General features: G+C 41.0%; 1 long non-coding RNA gene across 1 annotated transcript; it reads left to right on the forward strand.

Moving 5' to 3' along the window:
* Positions 1-11439: 11439 nt before the first annotated feature.
* On the forward strand, positions 11440-16091 carry LOC147602008 (uncharacterized). The gene is made up of 4 exons (XR_015258885.1): positions 11440-11527; positions 11647-11728; positions 12032-12087; positions 15985-16091. It is a non-coding gene; the product is annotated as an uncharacterized LOC147602008 (long non-coding RNA).
* Positions 16092-16864: the final 773 nt, after the last annotated feature.

A 16864-nucleotide genomic window follows, 5' to 3' on the forward strand; every position in this document is an offset into this window, starting at 1 on the left:
GTGTCTTTATGGAGGGATGCCATAGCCACAGATGAATCATGAGAAAAGTTTAAAGGATCATATAAAACTGTATGAAAAGGGTCATGAAGGGTAATAAAAGAATCACGGATGACACGGGATTTGAAGAGATAAGTCTGCAATTAGACCATGCAACTGCAGTAAACAAAGTTTATTTTAAGCAGAGTATGGAAACAGCATTTTATACCAAAATCTACACAACTAAATCTTCACGCATAGTAGACACTCATTAAGGAAGGCTTGAGCTGTAGCACTGTTGTCTGTGAGATGCTTAGCCCAGGCACTCAGTCAGAGATGTCTGAGGGAAACTGTGCTAGGGCAGTAATAATAGAGGAAGCAAGCGTGAGCATTCACACACGGGCCCTTTGTAAAAGGCCAATGTGCAAGGACCTTTCACGTGCAAGAAGCCTGCTCCTTCTTCGCCTCCCTGCTTTCCTTCACAGCACTCTTGGATTTTGGGCAGGTGGGAGTCTGTGTCAGCAATGCCCCGTGTGAGTCCCAGAATGGTATACAGTCCCTGGCTGTTAGAGGACCCCAGGCCTGTCCAGGGGCAGAGCTCCACAGCATCTCTGGAGCCTCCTCCAGCCTCCATCCTCAGGAGTTGAGAGACTAACTGGTTCAGTTAAGGAAACTTAAACAGCTGGAGACAGATAAGATTTAGACCAGAAACCTGTTTTCACTACAATTTTATATTTATGGCTGTAGATGTTGAAGAAATTTGCCAGAACTTCTGAAATTTTTTTTTCTTTTTTTTTTTTCTAAATATGCCTATTGAACATTAACCACAGGCAAGTTCTAGTAAGACCCCAGTTCTTCCTAAACCTTGAAGAATCTACCTGCATTTTATATGTTTACTGATCTCTTTGGAAAAAACAAAACCAGACTTTCCCAGGAGCTGATAGATGCTTCTTTTCTAAGATCATAGAATCATAGAAAGGTTTGGATTGGAAGGGACCTTCAAAGGTCATCTAGTCTAACCCCCCTGCAAGGAGCAGGGACATCTCCAATCAGATCAGGTTGCTCAGAGCCCTGTCCAACCTGGCCTTGAATGTTTCCAGGGATGGGGCATCCACCACCTCTCTGGGCAACCTGTTTCAGTGTTCCATCACCCTCATTACAAAAATTTTTTTCCTAATATCTAACCTAAATCTACCTCCCTCTATTTTAAAACCATTACCCCTTGTCCTATCGCGACAGGCCCTGCTGAAGACTTTCTCCCCGTCTTTTCTGTAGGCCCCCTTGAGGTACTGGAAGACCGCTATCAGGTCTCCCCGGAGCCTCCTCTTCTCCAGGCTGAACAGCCCCAACTCTCTCAACCTGTCCTCATAGGAGAGGTACTCCAGCCCTCTGATCATGTTTGTGGCCCTCCTCTGGACCCTCTCCAACTGGTCTATGTCTTTCCTGTGCTGGGGGCTCCAGAGCTGGATGCAGTACTCCAGGTGGGGGTCTCACCAGAGCAGATCGGAGGGGCAGAATCATCTCCCTCAACCTGCTGGCCACGCTTTCTTTGATGCAGCCCAGGATGCAGCTGGCCTTCTGGGCTGCGAGCAACAGCAAATAGAAAATAATGTCAAAGTTAAATACATTTCCTAGTGGGTTTCCAACCTGCTAAATGTGGCTGCTGAATAGAAACTCAGTATCTGAATTTACCACAATTCCTACATGTTTCATATCTATATTTAATGGTATCCAAAGTAAAAATATGTCATCTAAGATTAAAAGTAAACAAGCAGTTTCCATTAAGTGACAGATTTTCAGGTTAAATCTTCTGTATGAGTTGATGGTTTCTTATTTCCTGGCTACATAGTGCATTTTTATATGTCTTGGAAAAGGGTAAAGCCACAATTATGGCACAGATTACGTTTGCAGTTGTACCTATATGTATGAGGGTTATGCAGAAAATTGCAGAGGTTTATGAATGCCAGCAACGGCATGAGAAATTTTGCTTCTATTTGACCACATGTGAAATTGCTCCCATTACCCCTCCACTAACTGATCAGCTATGCCCTACCAATAACAAAGCCTACGCAACAAACTGCTCAAAAGCTTTTCCCCATAATTAAGTTGTAAAACTCCATTCACTTATGACTCCTCCTTACAGATAGCAGTGGAGGATTATCAGTGCACAGCCCGGGTGCAGCGCAGGGTGGGAGCCTCTGACGCAGAAATACACACAGCTTCCCACCACGGCACAGGAGCTGTGATGACATGCTGACTTTGCCCGCTGTGTCACACAAGGAACTAGAGAAGGAGAGGCGTATTTGGGCAGAAAAAAAAAATGCTATTATGCCTGTAATGAACCTGGAGTAAAGCATCTCCCCTTTGACACTTCCCAAGCAGCTACAGTTGGTTTTATAATGATTTTATCATCCTTCGTCTCTAAGTTTTCCTTACTTGAAGTCTTTTTTCTTCTTTTTTTACAACCTCCATTTCCTCCTGTGAGGTGCCTCACAGGTAAGGCCCCGACCAAAGCCCCAGATCAGATGATTCACTCTATAGTCAGTCATGCCTTCCGGACTGGACTTGAAAAACTGGTTTCTCCTGGGTAGCAGCAAGCTTTTTGAACAGTGGGATGTGGATAGTGGATAATGAAAGTTTGTTTGCCGTTGGAATTTCAGCTCAGTGTGGTGATAAACGCACAATGGAGAAGATGAGTAAGAACTATATTCAGCGTGGAGCTTGCACGCTGACATCAGTAGATGCAGAGATCTACTGAATCAGTAGGGACAGCCCTACTGTGCAGAGACAGGTTTAAGGGACACTTCACCTCTTGAAACCTCATCTGTTGCCCTGAAGTCTCTACTCAACAAGTTTCTACATTTCCTGATTAAACTCCTGTTTAAACAGTGGTGCAAAGTACAAGAGCTTTTTCATTCTTTCACAATAAGTTGCCCACATGTGATGCCAGGTGAAACAAGTACTGTGTGCCATCAACCTTAACAACATTTTGGCACTCATCTAAATGAGAAAGACTGCCTAAAGAAGACACGTTTGCTGCCCAAATAGTAGGACAGATGCCTTCAACCCACTGGGAGTGTCTGTTTTTGTCCTTGAAGATATTTGCAACACTGGGTCTTGACTGAGATTGCAGTCAGTCTACTACACTTCTTGGTTTATGTTCAACCTTAACAAACAGATCTTACTGCAATACCATAACAGCTAGTAATACTTCCATTGTAAAACTGAAGTATACTCCCATGTCTGACATGGGAAAGTGTCAAAATATTACAGTGTCCTAACAGATCTTATTTATGGAGAATTATTTTGCATTGGAATATACGTGGTAGTGATGTGGCTGCTGAGTTTATACTTAACTCTCAGAGTCAAATAATTACAAGATTCCTTGCCCTTATTTTAAAATATCCTTTCATGTAGGCCTTGAGATGAAAAGTAAGAGTGGAAAGCATGACAAAAATATACCTGAAAACTCCAAAGGGTGAAGAAAAAGTAGAAGAAAGAAGACAGCAATATTGTATTTAATCACATGAGTCTTACACCTTTCTCGTGATTTTGGGCAGCTGACATGATCGACAATACTATAAGTGGGTAAACTTTTTGCAAATTTCTACACCTCACATGGCTTAGAATCATAGAATCACTTAGGTTGGACAAGAGCCTTTAAAGAGCATCAAGTCCAAACATAAACCTAACACTGCCAAGTCCACCACTAAACCATGTTCCTAAGTGCCACATCTACACATCTTTTAAACATCTCCAGGGATGGTGACTCAACCACTTCCCTGGCCAGTCTGTTCCAATGTTTGACAACCTTTTTGGTGAATAAATTTTTCCTAATATCCAATCTAAACCTCCTCTGGCGCAACTTGAGACCATTTCCTCTCATCCCATCACTTGTTACTTGGGAAAAAAAGACTCACCTCGCTACAGCCTCCATTCAGGTAGTTGTAGAGAGTGATAAGGTGTCCCCTCAGCCTCCTGTTCTCCAGACTAAACAACCCCAGTTCCCTCAGCTGCTCCTCATAGAACTTGTTCTCTAAACCCTTCACCAGCTTTTTTGCCCTTCTTTGGACAGGAAAATAGACAGGAAAACAGGCCAGATGAATTCTGCCCTTAAACCATCTGTTTCTTTCCACTGACCAAAAAGTGAGCCCAGGAAACTGTAGTCACATAAGGTGGATCTCACTTAAGAGTGTGCCCAATGGGACACGTTTGTGTCTCAGAGCAGACATTTTTTGCTGGTATAGTGCTCTGAAGGAAGCACATGTTTCTTTCCCTTTTAGGACTTCTTTTTTTTTTTTTTTAAACTCTGTTGGAGTGATGTAAAAAGTGCAAAAAAAAAAAAAAGGAAATTAGGATCTGGCCTTTGTATTTGACACTGTGGGCACATCTGCACAGTTTTTGCCATCAGATGGCTTTTCCCTGACCCAACCCAAAGCCAAGGACTTGCCATGGTGTGGAGCCCAAAGCAGCAAGCCCAGTCTCTCAGAGACGCTGATTGACTGCACTTCAGCAGTGCACTTACACCAGCACCACTGCAGTTCCAGTTCAGAGCGAGCTTGAATCCACCCAGAAAGCAGTCCTGTGTGGTCCTTTGGTGTCAAATACTGCTACAGACTACTAGAATTTCCTTTCCTCCCTCCTACCCCATACTGAGCTGTTAAGAGGACAAAGTTGCATCTCAGAGCAAGATCTGGAGCCTCCCAGTTTCCTATGGGCTACATGAGTGAACTGAGCTCCTATTACTGTCATGTTGAGAACCAATTTCTTGCCTGTTAGGATTTTTACTTTTGCTTTGAAATAATAGGTGTTTGTAGCCATTAACATTCTCGTCCCAGAGCAAGCACTCGGAGCAGGACTCAAGGTAAGTGTGTTGGCCACCGGGGTGTTGGTCAGAGGTGCGTCATGCCCTCCATCTGACCACACTTTTCACATTAGCACTGGAAATCTTGTCCCCGGAGAGGCAGTTTAAATGGGGATATGTCTCCACAAAGAGTCCTGTTCTGACAAAAGAGTTTCATCAGAAAATCCCTGGCCAGCTCTGTGCTGGACTCCTATCCAGGCGCTCTGTGGCCTGGTGCCAACATCACTCATATGTTCCTGCTTTAGCAAGGTCTGGTGTCTCAAACACTCTCACTTCCCCTAAAGCAACAACTCTTCCATCAGAAAACAAACCTCGTGCAGCAAGTCTGCCAGTGACCCACTCTCCCTCCCAAAGGATGCAGCCTCCTGTTCCCGTACACTGCTGGTTTTCTTCTAAGCCTTTCATCTACAGACTCTCTGAAATACATATTTTTAGGCTATTTGGCTCATATTAAAATAAAGGAAGTTCTTAAGTACGAATAAACTCACATACCTAATCCACATATTTCTCTTTTCACCTTTCCTGCCTCCCCAGATCTTTTCATTTACTGCTGTTCTTGGCTGTTCTACATCCTCTTTGCTCATTTATGTACTTCATGAACTAGGCTGTTCTTTTATGTAAGGCTTATGTCAGGGATTTCCTATTTCCCAGCACCTGGTCGGGATTCATTTAAACTATATGTCTCCAGGTTTAAAACATTTTGTTGGTTTCAGAATGAATCCATCATGGATTAACATGCTAATTAGCGTCAGTAAGGGTTTCACTATCTAGCCTATAAGTATATTATTAAGCCTAACTTCGTTAAAAAATACTTGCTAAAGAACCCATACTGAATATGATTCATAACAGGCAGGGCTCAATGTATGGGAGCTGGTACTAACATACAAAGTGGTATTTTTGACCCCTTGCATTTTCAGCATATCTTGAAACCGTCTGTGCCGTAAAGTACGGATTGCTGTGAAGAAAGATGCCTCAAAAATATAGAGAACAGCCTTTGTCAATGAAGAATCAAAAGATCAAAAGGCTTCAGATACACCTTTAGAGTATCACCTTCTTTTTCAAGCAGGGGGGAGCTGACCTAGGAGTGTTTCTCCTGGAAAAGGACATACGTATTTCATATTCAGGTCTAAACACTGGAAACTTGATTCTGATTTTGTTTATGCCCATGTAAATCAGAAGAAGTTTAGAAGGAAAGTCACTGCCAGTACAGATTAGAAATGATATATCTGATCTTCCTCTCTGCTCTAATTTTTCCAAGGGAAAAACAGTAAATCTGCCAGAAAAATGTGACACTTTCTCTCTGAATTTTCCCTGCTGCCCTCCAGCCTTGGACGGCAAATTTCCCAAATTATATGAGACCCAGACAGGTATACAGTTATTTTGTGATCCAAAAATCTGATATTTTATGTTAGAAAATGGGAACTAGGTTATTCTGGTGTTGTTTTCTAGTCATCAGTTATGTAACTATAATTGTATTTTTCTCTATAAAGGTGCTTTCTTAATGCCTTATATGAAAACTCTACATAATATGGGCAGGCAGGCAATGTGGTCACCAGTTATGTTTAGAATTAGTACACGGGAAGTATATAACATCTGTCATGAAATTTTGCTCCAAAAATACAGATTTGATATTTATTTTGACAAGTGTATTTCTTCTATTTCAGGATAATATGACACTCAATCCCCACTTTCACTGAGGCATACCTCTGTTTGGCAAAGTAGGTAAACACATACAAAAAAATAAAAAAACAAACATAAGTAAGCAAACTTTAGCTTTCAACATTATTGATTCCTTAAGTCTCATTTAGGGTAAAACATCCGTGCTCTGAAAGTTGAATAGGAGCTTCTTTATTTTTCTATGGTTACTATTGACAAAGTGATGCTGTCAAAATAACACTACACAGCAAGTGAGCTACAGGCTTCGCAATCTCCTGCAAGGCAGAGATCCTCTGGGACTATTCTACCAGATGCGTACAGTCTTTTCACAGTCCAGAGAGGAGTTTCCATCAACCCTCATCTGCTCACTGACCTTCACAATCTTGCTGGCATCAAACTTCACTGCTCTGCAGCGCTCTCTGGACACTGGAATCTTTTCTGATTCAGATGGTTGTATTGCTTTTTTAGTGTAATCCCCTCACACACAAACCTTTCATTTCTGCCCCGAGTGCTGTTTTTTACAAAGCTTGAATATGAAAATTCTATCATTTGCAGACTATAAACATTTGCTAAAAAAACCTCATCTTTTCATTCCCACTCATCTTCGGCCTGCAAGTGCTATTCATTTATCCCCTCTGTACATAAAAAGGCTCTTTTCTTTCCAAATCTTTTTTTTCTCTAGCAGAAAGGACAGGAAGAGAACTGAAGAGTATTACTGAAAACTTTATAGTAACTACCAAACAGCAGATTTAGCTACTTCACCTACTGGCAATGATCCAGATTTGTAACTTGCACATGTGCAATTCACATTTGTACTAAAAAACTAATTTCCTACTAAAGCCATTGAAGAAAGATGCTGTAAAGAGCCTGGTCCTCAGAAAAGCTAAGAAGCCCATGCTGAGGGACTGTCGGTCTCCCAAGACTGTAATCAGAGCTGAGAGTGCTGCGCTGCTTTCAGAGGAACCGCAGTACCATCCAGCACTTAGCTCCAAATGTTAAGCACTACTGTAAAAATAGTTCCCTTTTGTTCAGCTTTCACAAGTTTTCTGGGATTACCTCCCTCTGAACAGACAAGCACATGGATCTGGGATACTCTTGGCTGTTGCACAAAGATGATTCTCTTTAAAGCTACAGGACATGTCCAAAACCCTTCTTTACTGACATTGAAAGAAAGAAGACACATACTGGAACAAACTGTATCTACAGAAGTTCTTAGAGACGAACTCAATCTTTTGGAAGCCGTGATGTGCTTCCTTACTTGCTCTCTGATCCCTTTGACTTTTTCTTTGCCAAACAGTACCATATCAGAAGGGATGAGCTTCTGAAGACGAGACTCTGACTGCCACCATCCATGAAGGATTTAAAAGCTCTGCACACAGTTTGTCTTATTGCTGACTGTGAGACTTTAAAAACCTCCTCTGCAGAGCCAAGTAAGACAATCTTTATGGAAGTACTATGCCTCAGAGTATCTGCCCTGGATGGACAGCTGGAATGGGCCCTCCTGTTAACCTTACAGTTAAGGAACTATTGTAACAACTAAAGGCAAAATTCAGTTAGTAAACTTCCTATTTTGTGTTATCAGAGCTACTATGAGAAATACTTGCCCCTGCGAAAGTATTTCACCAAGCCAAAGTCAAATCTTGAGCAACCATGTTTATATCCATGGCATGAACCGGAGGAACTTACAGGAAGTGTGAAGTAAAATCAATGCAAATTATTAAACTCCAGTTTCCATTTAAAATAGAATCTAAACTAATAGATAACATTTAAAACAGAGGTGAGAATGCCAAGAGGAAGAAGAGTGAAAATTTCATGGCTAAAAGTGAAACAAGATCATTTTCATGTCATGCCTCCTTTCAGCACAATCACTGTAGTTCTTAACTGTTAAGATAATAAAAGATACTTTTCCATTAAGCAGTAGGGTCTCCATCAGCATATGGTTAGGCTTTGTGTCTTCTCTTTGCTAAACTATTCACTATCTCAAAGTGAAGAATTTCCTCCTTTGTCATGTCCATAGATGAGATTAACAAGCACACACACTTTATACACTTCATTAATCCCTGTGACGATTCATGCTCATGGGGGTCATACTCTAATCCAAGTCAGACCTCTAAAAATACTTGACCTCCAGATGGCTGTGCTGACTGCTGTAGCTAAGAGCAGTCTTTCTTTTCACAGCATTGCAGTACAGATTAAACATATTGAAACTATCCTTATAAAAGGCATGATTAAGAGTGTGCCGACTATATATAAAAAAGGTCGTTTGGGCAAGGATTTTGATTAGTCTGAGATTTAGTTCAACGTCTAGCACCATTGCACGTTGCTCTTGAAAGAGACTTTGGGTACAGAAAACAAGGCATAACCACTGTGCTGCTAAAAATAAGCTTGTCAAAAGATGTCATATATAGTGGGAGCATCCTCCAGGATGCATGCTGCTGGTTGCACAGGAATGCACTCCAGGGTGTCTGAGATCTCTGGAACGGGTGCCAATGAAGTATTACAATCAAACAGAAATGTTGCAAAGGAAGAATAACCATGAATCTAACCACTATTTAGCTATGCTTGGGTTCAGCTCTGTACTTGGTTTTTAAGGCTCATAGCTCCCTATGAGGAGCTAAATTTATTCCCAGATCTGAATGGCTAATTTGGTTTATTTAGTATTACCACTGCACTACTCCAAATTTATTCTATGATAGTCACCCAGAATTCCCTGTCATTAAGATATTTCTTTTCCAGAATTTATAAATAGAATTCCTTTCATTTAATTGCTGTCATTTAAAAGCTAAGTCTTTAGTTTAAGTTAGTTTTCTAACCTGAAGAAGATCCATCCAAAGTATATAAAACACGTGAGATGTCTTATTGTGGGCAAGTATTTATCTCTCTTTTCCAACTACAGAGAGAATTTAAGGGATTTGCTCAGATTATGTGCCAGATTTAGGAAGACAATATTAATGGAAATAGATACTACCCTAAGAGATTCCTATATGTGTAAAAAATTAAATGTTGTGCACTCCACACAGTATACCATAAAACAATGCCTGCTGGTAAGGTACATAGGTAAGATACAGAGGTAAGATACATAGCTATTTTCCAGCCTGTTAGATTACTTAGAAAATATTTACTCATCCCACAAAGCCGGTTAATCATATGCATAAACGATCAGATTCCTACCTGGTGTAAACGGGAATAACTTCACTGATTTCAAAATTGGGCTCAATAGCAGACAGAACATACCACAGGCCATTAACACCTCCTGAGACTGTTGAAAAGGAATTCATCAGATCAGAATAGATGTAGGAAGTTTAATAGCTTCCACGATGATCTGTCTGATGTATTTCCTCATAAAGCCTGTCGACGATGGCAAAAAAAAAAGGAAAACAAATCATGAAGGTCAAAAGCTGTTCTCTCAAACACCATCTGCATTGCAGTTTCAATAGACATTGCTGTTAAATGGTGGATTCTACTTCACTTGAAGTATTTAAATTAAATCTGAATACCTTTCTGAAAAGATATGCCATAGATCAAAGAGATGCATTGTGCCTGGAGCAAAAATGAATGAGTGGGTTTCTATGGGCTGTATTACATTAAAGTTCAGAATAGATTATCTTAATGCTCTCTCCTCACCTGAACAGATGAATCCAGTCTCATTCAGCTAGACAGTACTTCACTGCCATAGGTATGCTGATTTCATGAACTATAAAAATACATCTAATTTAAGAAACCAGCGTTTGAGCTCAGCAAGTACTCCTGAGTCACATAAACCAGTCTCTTGTTATTGCAGACATCATATTACAGCCTTTTTTATCAACTTCCATTTTAGCAGTTTGTTTTCTTCACTTCCTCTACTCCTGTTGTTATGCTGTTAGGAAAGTTCTTCTAATTTTCATTCTAATTTGCACATGGCCAGTTTACATTTATGCAGTTTATTTCTTTCTTCTCTGGTAACCTCATCTTTTAGCTTAAATAGTTATTTACTTTCTGTAATACTTTTATGAACTGAAAGACTGCTTAGCTAAAAACATGTCACATTCTTCTAGTTTCTCCTCGCAAGATGCTTGCCATTCCTCTGCTGAACCTAACCACATCTCTCTATGCCTGTTTCCATTTGAGTCCATCTTTCCTGAATAAGGGAGCTCCACGCAGGACATGAAGTTCCAGATGAGGTCTGAAAGATAGCCATTCCTCTTTCTACAGTTAATTGCTCTCCTGTCCATATTTCTCTTTCCTGGCTGTATCACACCGGTAGTGCATACTTATCCTGGTAAATAACATGCCCAAGTTTCCATTCTCAGTTGATTTTACCTGATTAGTTTCTGGTTTATAATGGAAGGAGTTTTTTAACCCTGTCAATGCTAAATACTTGACATTATGTTTTGCAGAAATCCATTCCACTCTAACACCCCAGTCCTCAGGTCATTCATTTTTTCTGTATATCTTGATCATCTGTATATCTTGATCATCTCTCAAACCTTTGTGTCACTAACATTTCACATCAGTGCTTCCTCATTCTTCAGGCCTCAGTGAAAACATTAAAAAAAAGTCCCGACTCTGCTCCTGCACTGCTCCAGTTCTGCTCCTCTATAAACTAACTTCCTTTAATGCCAGCATCTTCCCTTTCAACACTACCTGATGACATCTCTATTTTAAGTGTCTCCTTATCCACCATAGAGCACTTCTGTTGATCTCCATCTTCACTGGTTTAAGAAACAACTCCCTACATGGTATCCCATCACATGCTTTACAGAGATGGGATAGAGAAGAACTCCTGCATTTGCACTGTCTGCAGAAGTGGTCGCCTTATCAAGCATATGGCCTTGCTTTTCAGGACAAGGCCAATGATCGTGATTTTCTGAATACCAGCTGAAGTACTTTCCTGAGAAGCAGAAGACTTAGGGTCTAAGCAAATATCAGCCTTAAATGTGTGCATTGTGGAGGGGTACGAAGGCAGGGTGTGCAAACATAATCTGCTTCTGAAGTTAGGTCCCTGTGGAGATAAGAAAGCAGGTTCCAGGTGACTAGAAGGAAAATAAGGTTAGTTATTTATTATTTTACTTGCTAGGAGAATAAACTAACCATGGATCAGCTGTGGGATTTAACTACTGTAGGTGGTTGTGCATATTGCTATAAACTGGTCCTTGAATGTCTGACAGAAACAAGATCCCTGAGTTTCCACCTTTAAGTCAGCACACTGACTTTCAGTTTGTTCCAGCAAGGATCTTGCTTTTCAGAGAGGTGAGTGAATATTCCTTTACTTCCAACAAGATTGTTGACCTCTTTCCCCAACCCTGAGTCCTCCTCTCACATTCCTTTTTCAGAGACAGCTTTTCTGTGTATTTTTCCTCTTCTTCACCAGATTATGGCTGCCACATATATCCATTTTTCCTCCTGTCTTCTGTGAAGCTGGCTATTCTACCCAAATTCCTTCTTTCCCACCTTCTCTCCCTTCCTGTTCTTCATTTCACAGTGCAGAAAATTCAGCCCTCAATTACCTCTGTGTCTTTCAGTTGGCTCTGTTCCTTTACATTTTTCTTACAGACATACTTCCCTGGGTCAACCTAACTAGAAAAGCAGCCTTGAGATTGCCTTGTGCAGTAAGTATCTGCAAATTCTGAGTTTTCTATGGAGCCTTTTCACTACCATATCTTCCATACCCATCTCTACTCCTCCACCAGTTGATTCTACAGCCTATTTTCTTGGAGCTCTGATCGGTTACACTTAATGCATGTACAGCTCTAATCAGATATACATTCTAGGTTAATGTGTAATATGAAATGTCTTCCCTGACTAGCTCTACTGGTTCTAAAGTTCTTTGGATTTCTTCTCCTAGTAGTCTTCTAGTCATTGTTGTCTTCTCCAAGTAGTCCTTGCTTTTATAGACAAAATTAAATTATGATTTTTTAAAAAAAAAGAAAAAAAAAACATAGCTGTATAAAGTTAGCCTTCCACTACTTTCTATTTGTTCCTGCAATAGCTTAATTTTGATTACTGGAATTCAACATCTGGCTGAGATTTCTCAGCATCAACTAGACTTTCATAACCAACTATTGTGTTTCCAGGCAATGTGTTTCCCAAATTATGACAACATACCAATACAGACATAAAATGTGTTTATGAGTCTTCAACTGCTGTGGAGGATGTGAGATCATTGGGCTGAACACTTAACCACATCAGGCTTGTTTGGGTGCCATTGCAGAATTCATGAGAAAACTTAAAGGCAGTTAGATAGCAAATCGACTGTCCCCTGTTCACAGAGGAATCCTCTACCTTCATCGACTTGGCATAACTACTCTGGCACCAGCTCTGGTTATAGAAAGTCTTCTGGGCCATGGCCAAGGGATAGCAACCCTGACTGCTGGAACACCCCAGCACTCAAAGCAGGCTTTTGCAACCCTGACACTTCTCCAAGCCAAATGCTCTGCTCCAGCGTCAGGAGTGAGGGAGAGAACAGAAAAACAGAAAAAGGGCAGAGAATCAATGACAAAGAAAATACCAGGGAAATCAGGGGAAGGAAGAATACTTCAGGCTACTTAGGGCAAGGAAAATCAAGAAAGGCGTGGGCTATACACGGACAGTACTACAGAGTAAACTATTAATGACAGAGATCAGAGACAGACAAATTAAAATGCTCCTGAACTTCTTCATAGCTGAGGCAATAAATCACAGCTTTAGATACACATTCTCACACTTCAGTTTGTGAGTCATGTAACCTAAGCTTAAGCAAAAGAAACCCTAGTTTGAAACTGCACCCAGCCTTTCTCCTCCCTTATTCTGTTAATAAATAATTTTCCTAGATAATAGTAACTGGCATGTGGAACTCATGTAATGATGGAGACTTCACTCACATTTACATTACACATTATCTACAGACACACCTTGAGAGATGATAAGAACCTGTGTGTGATGATGTGTAACTGTTGGTGCCTGGTACATTACTGATTAAGCTAAAATACGGTGTGTGCTGTAACGCACATGTTTGCTGAAGAAACAGGAAGGAAAAGGAACGCTGCGGCAAACAAAATGTGCTTTACTGAACTCTCCCTCTTTTTTCAGCATGTTCCCAGCTCCTTTACTGGGGTGCAATTGATACAGCACATTTTATCAAGTTTTAGTAAAACAAAGATTACCCAGAAATTATAAACTAAACATAAGATTATCATAACACTCCACATCTTCACCACCTTTTAATTAATTTCTTGGAGGCTTTTTGTCTATTGATTATTTCTTACTCCTCAGTGTGCAAATAACGTCTTTCTACTGCTGGCAGCAGTCTTTACGTTAATTCAGACTTTGGCCCCAAAACTCTCCTGCACCTGTGCTATTTCCAAGCCCTGCTGAACCCCCAGCGACCAGCTCTGTGCCCAGAGCTTTGCCTGGGAAGGCAGCCCAGTCTTCTGCAGCCAGGCATATTAAACCCCGCTTCTTGCTCAGGACTGCACAGATACTCCCCCTAACCACACCAAAATTGCAAATAATTGATGCAGTAAATACCGGTACCCATAAGCAAGGAAATAAACCTTATAGGTTAAGAATGCCCAAAAAGATTTGGTGGAGTAAATTCTCTTCTGTTAAAATTAATTACTGTACCACTACAAAAAACCAACCCAACATCCTCTGTATTTTAAAATCTTAGGCAAGGATTACTTAGCTTGTATTGTCTTCATTTTTACGACAAAACTGTTGTGCCAATGTTAATTAGATATAGTTAACAACACATAAAAGTAACCCCAAGCATAACTGGAAAAAAAAAAGTTATTTTTTTACTAAACTAAACTTCTGTGGTGAGAGGAATTTTATTGAAAACCTTAGCACTGCGAAATTGCACACACAAATAGGCTGTACACTGTAAAAGTCACAATCATTCATAAAATGTAGCACACAAGGTTGTTGGAAAGAACTAAGAGAAAGACCTCTCTATTCCAAAACAAATTTACAAAGTCAGAAACAAAACAAAGACGAGTGGAAGGTAAGAGAAAGCAGAACATAAAGTATTAATTATTTTGTGTGGGGAAAAAACTGTAACAAAAGAAGGGAAATGAGGAGCCGCATTTTGCCAGGAAAACCATCATATGAGGTTTTAGTTGCAGTTGTTCATAGAAATTGGCAGGAAAGTGACTTCTACATCCATAACTCCAAGTCAGAGGTGAATGGGGTGACCACTGTTTTAACCTTGTATTTCTGGGACAACATTTGTAAATAGAGACAAGAGAGAGACACACCCAGGGCCAAAATGAAATGAGGAAAAACATATGAGAAACTATAAATCAAATTCTTATGCAAAAGCAGAAAATAGCTGAACTCCTTCCACCTTTTCAGGTAGTACTGTAGCTTAGACCCAAATAGTAGGAACATAAATTGGTAGCTGTCACTGTTGTTATTGTTTAAATGCCAGCCACTAATGCCTCCTAGAAGATATGTGTACATATAGCTTGCAGCTGAAGTTTCCTCAAAAGCTGAAAAGGTTACTTACTAACTGATAGGAAAATAAGAGCAGCAGAACATTGATGCAAATCTTGGGTGCAGTGAGATAGCTGGCAGCACAGTGGATACAGCTGGAAGGAAATAACACCATATTTACATTTGCAAAATATTTTCAAATATTCGTACCTGACCCAGCAATGGCAGGGACTAATGTGTACTGAGTGGGGGCAGGCATATCCAGAAATCTGCTTGTCTAAGACTAAATGCATCAGTGGTGAAAGCCGAGTGGGACCCACTTCAGAAGGGACATAGAGCTCCCTACTCCCTACACACAACTCTGTCCTCTTTGGGAGGTGTCAATTTAGTAGCCTTCCAGTGTACTGAATAAGTGTTATCCTTCAGTCTGGAGGTTTAAAAGAAAGAGGGGCAAAAGAGGGTCCCTCACAGTCTTTACTCCACCACAACTGTTCCAGGATGATAACCATTACTGTGTATAATTCTGCTACAGGACCCCAAGGAGACAAACCCTATCTAGAACCCAGGCATACAGCAGTAGTCAGTATCACCATTAGCTGGTCAGAGTAAACTAAAGGGACAGCTGTAAGCCAGGCCTGTCAGACAGTCAATAATCTCTGGAGACATACATGGTAAAGTCATACGGTCACTGTGCACATTTTTGTTAGGAGGTAGCAAAAAACCTATCAGAGTGCACAGCCATCTGCTATCACCGTGAAGTAGACGGTTTCTTGCTTCTTTCTTTGTCTGCTCTCTTTATTGTCTTGAAGGATGCAACCTGTAGACCTCCATGCAAAGATGCTGAGCACCTTACCTCAGTGGGGTGGACAAAGCCCCTTCCTCAACAGGAGGAGGGGGCAGCTAGCAGCCTCAAGGTCAAGGTGAAAAACCCTCAGGGAAAAAAAAGGTCTCTTACCTTTGTCAGCTATTCTCTATCTTCATGCATGTGCTCAGACAACAGATGCTCAGGCAGGGATGCCTATGAGCACTTAAGAGCATAATTTCAATAAAGCATAATTACTATTGTAAAGAAGTTATTTTCAATTATTTCCCAGTGCATGACTATAATCAGATCTTCTGCCCTTGGGGAAAAGCCCAGGTCCTGCTGCTGCCGACCACAAGACCTGTGCAGGAGGCTGAAGCGTTTGCTCCCCAGCTAGCAGTACTGCAAAGAGGCAGAAGATGGCAGAAGGAAGCCCTGAAATGACAAGCCACCAGCCCAGGTGGGAAAGCCCTGCCCGGAGCTGCTCAGCGCAGAGGAAGAAGTCGCCGCATCAGATCTCTGCTTAAGGGTGGCTTTTCATCTCGGCATTTTGAAGTGTTTTGTTTGCTTTGCTGTATTATGTTTCTTTGACATTAGAAGTACTGGAGAATAGCTGAACACTGTGCGGGAACATAAAACGCTTAATCCAGTAATGGGCTGGGTGTGAATTTCTCTTTTCACCCTGTTATTTCATACGGCTTTTGTAGCCACGGCTATTGCTGAAATCACAGTCTGCTCTTTTGTGGTAACCTTTGGAGAGTTATGTTCCAAAGGACAGCAATCCTGTGAATTCTCAAAACAGGTGAAACACCAGGTTTGGAGCTCTTGTGCAGCTTATTTTGCATGTTTTAGCCTGATGCTTTACTTAATAAGAGCTTCCTGCACTTTCTGCTTGCAAGGCTTCGTTTGCAAGCTGGTCCTACCCTGCCATTGGGAAGAAGAAACAACAGCACAGTGCCAGTGCCAGTCCTGCTCCCCTTCATTTGGCATTAAGCAAGCTGTCAAAGGTGATGCTCCTTCCTTTTGAGTGTAACTTTGGTGAAATCACAAAATCCTTTCATCCATGTGGAACTTTAAAGAGGGGTTGTTAGATTTTGACAAAGCCTGCAAGGCTGAAGACAGAAGCATGTTTTGATCCTTGAACGTCTGTTGCTTTCCCTCTAGCCCTCTCA

Source organism: Chlamydotis macqueenii, chromosome 1, assembly GCF_036417535.1.
Source record: "Chlamydotis macqueenii isolate bChlMac1 chromosome 1, bChlMac1.mat, whole genome shotgun sequence".
Taxonomy (NCBI): Eukaryota; Metazoa; Chordata; class Aves; order Otidiformes; family Otididae; genus Chlamydotis; species Chlamydotis macqueenii.